The 7729-nt window shown below is 33.2% G+C and overlaps 1 protein-coding gene across 1 annotated transcript in view; it reads right to left on the bottom strand.

Moving 5' to 3' along the window:
- The window catches only part of NDST4 (N-deacetylase and N-sulfotransferase 4), a 445770-nt gene that overhangs the window by 238327 nt on the left and 199714 nt on the right, over positions 1 to 7729 (bottom strand). The gene's annotated exons all lie outside the window — the stretch shown is intronic.

Below are 7729 nucleotides of genomic sequence, written 5' to 3'. Positions count from 1 at the left end.
TGAGTGTGTCATTCTAGGCATGGTATGAGCATTTAAGACATTATTTCACTATAGCACAACATTTTATATATATACATATATATTTTTTTTTCATTACAGACTTGAGACATTTCTTGGATATTGGTTTCTGGAACTTCCATACTTGTGAATAGTAACTTTCCATGGTGATGGATATCATCCAAAACAATCTATGGAGGGAGTAGGAAGACATTTTTAGATTCTTTCTTATGGCTCTGAATGTGAAATATTCTAGGATATATGACTATTGAAACACTTTTCTCCCATTCACTCCCCTCCCTCAAACCAACACCCCTATGTATTTATGTCAGGTAGTTTCCAATTGATCATGACTAATTCAAAAAGGAAAAATATGTAACTTGAACAACACCTGACAATTTGCTTCATCTTCAATGAAGGAGATATGTTAAAACTAATGTTCTTGAACCTGCTTACCTTTAGAAATATTTTCTTTTGGTTCTATACATTCTCAAAGTTAATTTCAGATATTTATAATCCTATGAAAATTTTAAAGTTATCAAAATCATTTTTCCTCAATTTCATATTTACTGGAAAGATCAAAATATATTTACTTCAGTCTTCTTATTTGATGTCTTTTTTAGAAAAAGCATTGTATTCATCTTCTTCATCAATGTCTATTGCATAACTTTACTTGTTGAATACACTTGATCTTTGGTTTCTTTGCCAGATATATTTACTCAGAATAGCTTTTTTTTTCTATTTGTAGAATGTACTTTAGCATGGACCAACATCCAGGGATCCTAGATTCCAATTCTAGGTCACCTGCTAAACATTTATGTAAAGCTGGATGTCAGTTCAGCACTTTAGAAATTTATAATATGAAGATGGTAAACCTTCTCCTCAATCTACAATTATACAAAATATTTCACATTGCAGCTATTTGAAGGTTCAGAGTATTTGTACTTCTAATTCTTCTATGCTTCTCACTGCTAATTTTCTTAAAAGATTTCTCCTAATTCTTCAAATAGTCCTTTGAATTCTAACTATATATAATGCCTAAGAAAATACCTTGTGACTGCAATTTTTGTTTTTTTTTAAATCTTTGGTTCAAGAAATGATTTTCTGATTTGAATACAGGGAAGATCTATATTTGGAAATTAAGGTAATTTTAAAATAAAAGTTACCAATAAAAATAAAATTGCACATGTTGTTATACACACACTTACAAATATATATATATATATATATATATATTTGTAAGTGTGTGTGTGTAACTTTTTTAACTTCATGAACTCATGGTTCATACAAGAGTCAGTCATCATTTTCTGGATCATAATCAGACTGGCAATTTGCAGAGAAAGATTATATTACTCCTAGCTGGACACAGTCCCACAGGAGACTATATGCATTTTCATTTTCCTGACAACTGTATGTGTCCAAATTTGTACAAAATTCTTGCATAACAATCTGAATTTGTTTGTTTGACTAAAAATTGTTCAAATATTACTCAAAAGAACATAATAGGTGCAATAAGAGAAAACCCCTCTAAAGAGTCAAAATATTATCAAATTTAACTATTATTTAATTTTGTGAAGAACTTACACACATGGGACCATTATACTTACATTATTTAAAATATAACTATTTGAAATTTATCAGCACATCTATTCTCAAGTAGGATGAACTTTAAAAGACCGAAAATAAAGTTCATTTGGTAGAATGACATTGGTTTAGTTGGTAAATATCAGGAATAATACTATTTAAAGTAGCAATAGATGAAATTAAGAGTTCAATTAATGACCAGAAATCAAATCAAATTAGTTGTCATTTATACACATATTCTCTAATAGATCAGTGATTTCATTTCTAACTACAGTATAGATTGTAACCTATCCACAGCTGTCCATCCAGGAAGTAGTTACACAACAAATGGATTATTTGCAATTCTATAGACCATTAGGATACAATATTGAGTGGAACTGAGTTTGAACCCTACCTCAGACAGTTACATCTGTGTCCTTACTTGCTCACAGTTAAAATGAGGGTAATATCTTCACAGGTCCGTCCTTGAAATTATAATTGGAGCATTAAAACTATCCATTACCAAAAAAACCCAACTATCTATTACTTATCTCTTTTTTTGGTTACTTATTTACCAATATACTTTGTCCATAAAATATTCCCCAGATGAAATCTTTTTATCTGATTATTATTAATATTTCTTTATTTATTGAATTGTGATCTACCTGCACTCATCATGTGCTTCTCTATCTGAAAAGCCATCTTGAGGATGGCAGCATGAAACTAGCATGATCCTAGAGCTTTTCTCTGCATAATGCTAAATGACACAGATATTAAAGCTACAGATCCCACCAAAAAAGAAACCAGCAAAACAAATTCTCAGCATTCAACATCATGGATGATCTTCAGTGTAACTCTGTCTTTTGGGGGGAAAAGGAGAAGTAGAGTTCAGTTATATGGGAGAATAGGAAAGCCAGTTGAAGGCTTCTAGTCATAGCACAACCCAGGTCCTTGCACCTAGATAGTAGCTCAGGTACTGGCTCATCTAGAGAGCAGGCTAACAGGGTAGCATCCATTCCCCAGACAAAGGCTGAGCCCTGGGAACACTGGAGCTACAGACAGGACTGGGTAGGAAACAAAGTATTGCATAGACAAAGCCTGGACACAAAGGAGGAACCAAATTTCTGCATAGGCATAGCCTGGGCTGCATAGGCAGCGCCTTAGAAAGTTATAAGCCGGAGACTAGATCCCAGCCTACAAATCGAGGATTATTTTCCTGTTCCCAGGAAGAGAGCTCAACTATCAAAATAAGCACACACACACACACACACACACACACACACACACACACACACATACACACACACACACAGAGAAGAGCACTAACCTTAGAAAGTTACTATTCAGATAGAGCTGATAAAAATGTCATCTCCAAAGAAGAAAGCAGTGAGAAATTATCTACAAGGGAAGTGTCACAGGAGTTTATGAATTGGACTAAAATCCAAAACCTCAGGGAAAAGCTTAAAAAAATATTTTAAAAACCAAAGAAAAGAGGAAGAAAAAATGGAAAAAAAGAAACCAGTTGTACAGGAGAATTATGAAAAATTGACCAAATAAACTCCTTTAAAACTGGAAAAAAAGAATTCAATGCATCAAAAAACAAAATCATCCAACTAGAAAAGAAAAACAATTTATTTAAAAGAAAAATTAATCAACGGGAAAAGGAAACACAAAAGCTAACTGTAGAAAAATAAAACCCTAAAAACTAGAAATGGACAAATAGAAACTAATGACTCCATGAGACCATAAGATTGCATCAAACAAAACAAAAGGGTAAAAAAAAATTAAAGAAAATGTGAAGTACCTTTTAGGAAAAACAAATGACCTGGAAAATAGATCTAGAAGAGATAATCTATAAATTATTCATCTATCTGAAAGCCTAGATCAAAAAAAAGAACCTGGAAAAATATTTTCATGAAATTATCATGGAAATCTGTTCTAATATACTAGTTCAAGAAGACAAAATAGTCCTTGAAAGAATACACAGAACACTTCTGGAAAGATATCTCAGAATTAAAACTCCAAGAACTATCACAGTCAAATTCCAGAATTCTCAACTAAGGGAGAAAATACCTCAAGAAGTCCAAAAAGAAGCAATTTAAATACAAAGGAAACACACTCGGAATTACACAGGACTAACCAATTTTAACAATGAGGGATAGGAGAGACTGAAATATGATAGTTCAGAGGGAAAAGGATGTTGGATTACAGCCAAGAATTAATTATCCTCCAAAATTCAGCATATTCTGTCAGGGAAAAGCTTAACTTTCAATGAAATAGAGACTTCCAAAATTTTATGATAGACCAGAACTGAATAGAAAAGTCAGTTTTCAAATATGAAACTCAAAACATGCATATAAAGGTAAAGAACATTAAATTCCCCATGTATAAGAAGTACCCTTTTTTGAAAAATTTGGGGTCTAAAAACTGGGAGCATCTTATTCACTGGTTATAGATTTTTTTTTACTTGCATTTCCTGATTTTTTGTGCTTGTCTGTGCTCATTTTTTGTCATTTGTCATTGTTATATTAGGTTACATTTTGCCATGTTCTGTCTAGAAATGGCTCAGAAAAGATTTTTGTACAGTGCTGAATTCAAGTTCAAAGTGATCCAGTTAGCAAAAGTGAATGGAAATCATGCTGATGAACATAAGTTTGGTCCTCCTCCTACTGAAAAAACAATCTGAGGCTGGCTTTGGAAAGAAGAAATCCAACTGAAAACATCCCAGCAGAAGAAGTCTATGAGAGGCAATACAGCAAAATGGCCTGATTTAGAAAGGGAAGTGAAGAGATGTATTGAAGAACAAAGGGCAAGTGGAGTTGCTGTGTCCACAAAGATGATTCAGCATGAGGCAAGAAGAATTGCTGATGAAAAAGAAATGACTAATTTGAAGGGAGGACACATTTGGCGATTCAGGCTCATGAAATGGAATGTCCATGCACAAGATTTGCCCAAAAGATGCCTGAAAGGTATGAACAGAAGGTCCTTGAATTTCATGATGAATAAAACTTTTCAATAACTTAATGTAAAACATTTTTTTTCAATTTCAGGTCCCAAAATTAAGGTGTGTCTTATACATGGGTGCTTCTTATACATGGGGAAATATGGTATATCCCCAAAAGGGATACACTTGTAAGTTTTGAGATTTGTATTTTTCTTAGCATAGTTAAAGGGCTGAATATAGTTAAAGGGGTTGTATGTAGAGAATTTGGGTATGGTTGGGTCTTGTCCTTCCTTATCGAAGAAAATCAAACTGATATAATGTTTGAGACAAATTATAGTGTGTCAGACTTGGACTGATTAGATCAATATGAGCTAGAAATGCTCTATCACAGATGCTTCAATTGTGACATGCTCAAAGAGGGCAGCATCCTTTCTGATGAAGGCATACCATGCTGAACAGTCCTGTGCCAGTCTTCCATGTCATACAATCTATTATAAAGTTCTTAAGAGAGACCTTCAGAGTAACCCAGCACTTAAGAATTTAGAAACTATATTATATGGAGTTAAATCAGAAAGTGACCTTATTTACTAAATACTTTACTTAAGGAGTACTGTAATGTAATAGCGACAGAAAATGGAGCATACCAAGATGGACTGAACATAAATAGATTAAGTGATCTTGCCTTAATCCATGCTTTATTTTGATTTTTAGGGTTTTGGGGGCAAGGCAATGGGGTTAAGTGACTTGCCCAAGGTCACACAGCTAGGTAATTATTAAGTGTCTGAGATCAGACTTGATCTCAGTTTCTCCTGACTCCAAGGCTGGTGCTCAATCTACTGCACCATTTAATTACTACCACCCTACCACCACCATACTTTAGTTAACAAAGGTTATAGTACCATGGCTAGAGTGCTAGAGGGACAGAGGGAGAAAGTATACCCAAACCATTGGTTGAGGACAATTGTGAGGCTATGGTTGTTGTACTAAAGAGATGGAGGGAGAGTGTGTACTCAGGGGAACTGAACACAAAAGTATCATGAAGTAATTTTGCTTTACTATATTCTTAGGCTGCAATAAAAGGGAGTGTGCTTGGAAGTAGGGGAGGGATAAACAGTTCATGAAATGATGGCTATGCATGATGTTTTAATTCATAAAGATTGTGTATCCAAGGAGGGTACTTGAAAGTAGTGGGTGGTATAAATCAATTATAATTTGATGTGACATGACTCTTGAGAAGTATATTTCTAATGAGACAGAATAAGGAAGGGCACTTTGTGACTGTAAGGCAATGTTTCTTATAAATCAATCAACCTTTGAGAATGGTACTTGTATCAGGACAGATAAAAGGAGTCTATTTTGACAAAGTGGTTGTAGGTAAAAGATAGGCCTAAAACAATAAAGACTTTAAGAACTATACTAGAAAAAGACTGGGCATTAATAATACCAAGTGAAGAGGCACAAAGACCAATTATGGTAGAGGGAAAGAAGGGAGGGTACAGACACTCAGAAAATCCTACTTTCAAGAGATTTGGTCCAGAGAGGGAGTAATATACATTTCCAATTGCATTTAAGAATCTATCCTATCCCACAGGGAGGTAGAGGAGGAAAGGGAAAAAAGGATCAGAAGAAATTGACAAAAGATAAGGTGAAGGCAAAAGAAAGTTAAAATTTAAAAGAGAAGCTAAAGGGGAAAGATAGAAAAACATTGGTGAGGAGGAATAAGATAAAATAGAAAAGTATAAAGGAGAAAGATATCATGGAGGGAAATATGGAATTAATTATCTTAACTGTAAATGTGAATGGGATGAACTCTCCCATAAAATGAAAACAGATAGCAGAATGGATTAAAAACCAGAATCCCACGATATATTGTTTACAAGAAACACATCTGAAGCAGAGAGATATACACACATAGTAAAGGTAAAAAGCTGGAACAAAATATATTATGGTTCAACAGAAGTAAAAAAATCAGGGGTAGCAATCCTGATCTCAGACAGAGCAAAAGCAAAAATAGATCTCATTAAAAGGGATAAGGAAGGAAACTACATCTTAAAAAAGGTACTATAGGCAATGAAGTTATATCTTATTAAACATATATGCACCAAGTGATAAAGAATCTGAATTCTTACAGGATTAGCTGAACAAATTACAAGTATACATTAAGAGCAAAACTATAATAACCGGAGACCTCAATTTCTCTCTCTCAGAATTGGATAAATCCAACCACAAAATAAAGAAGGAAGTTAATAAGCTTAATAAAATCTTGGAAAACTTAGATATGATAGACCTCTGGAGAAAACTAATTAAGGATAGAAATGAATACACCTTTTTCTCTGCAGTACATAACACCTATACCAAAATTGACTATGCACTAGGACATAAAAGCTTTGCAATCAAATACAAAAAAATTTTAGAAATAATGAATACACACTTTTTAGATAATGATGCAATAAAGAGCCAAGGAAAGATGAATCAAAAATAATTAGAAACTAAATTTTTAAAGAATGAGAAGATCAAACAACAAATCATAGAAATAATGAACCATTTTTATCCAAGAAAATCATAATGAGATATCATATTTAAAATTATGGGATGCGGTCAAAGCAGTTTTTAGAAGAAATTTTTTTTTTTTATCTCTAAATGCTTATATAAATAAAATACAGAAAGAGGAGGACAATGAAGGCATGCAACTAAATGAGTTAGGAAAAAAATGTTTAGAATTCCCAATTAAATACCAAGTTAGAAATTCTGAAAGTGAAGGAAAGATTAATAAAATTGCAAGCAAGAAAATTATTTATCTAATAAATAAAACTAAGATCTGATTTTATGAAAAATCAATAAAATAGATAAACCTGGAGCAGCTAGGTGATGCAGTGAATAGAGCACTGACCCTGGAGTCAGGAGAACCTGAGTTCAAATCCAGCCTCAGACCCTGAATAAATACCTGCCTACGGGACCAGAGGCAATTCACTTGCCAAAAAAGTCCCCATAAAAAATAAAATAAAATAAAATAGATAATTCTTTGATTATTGTGGTTAAAAAATGAGAGAAGAATATACATTTTTCAGTATCAAAAATGGAAAATGGAAAATAACAAGCAATGAAGAGGGAATTAAAGAAATAATTCAAAGCAATTTTGCCCAACTGTATGCCAACAAATTTGACAGCCTGAAGGAAATGGATGAACACTTACAAAAATATATACCAACCAGATTAACAGAAGAG

Source organism: Macrotis lagotis, chromosome 3 (assembly GCF_037893015.1).
Source record: "Macrotis lagotis isolate mMagLag1 chromosome 3, bilby.v1.9.chrom.fasta, whole genome shotgun sequence".
Taxonomy (NCBI): domain Eukaryota; kingdom Metazoa; phylum Chordata; class Mammalia; order Peramelemorphia; family Peramelidae; genus Macrotis; species Macrotis lagotis.
This window is presented reverse-complemented; position numbering and strand designations above follow the sequence as displayed.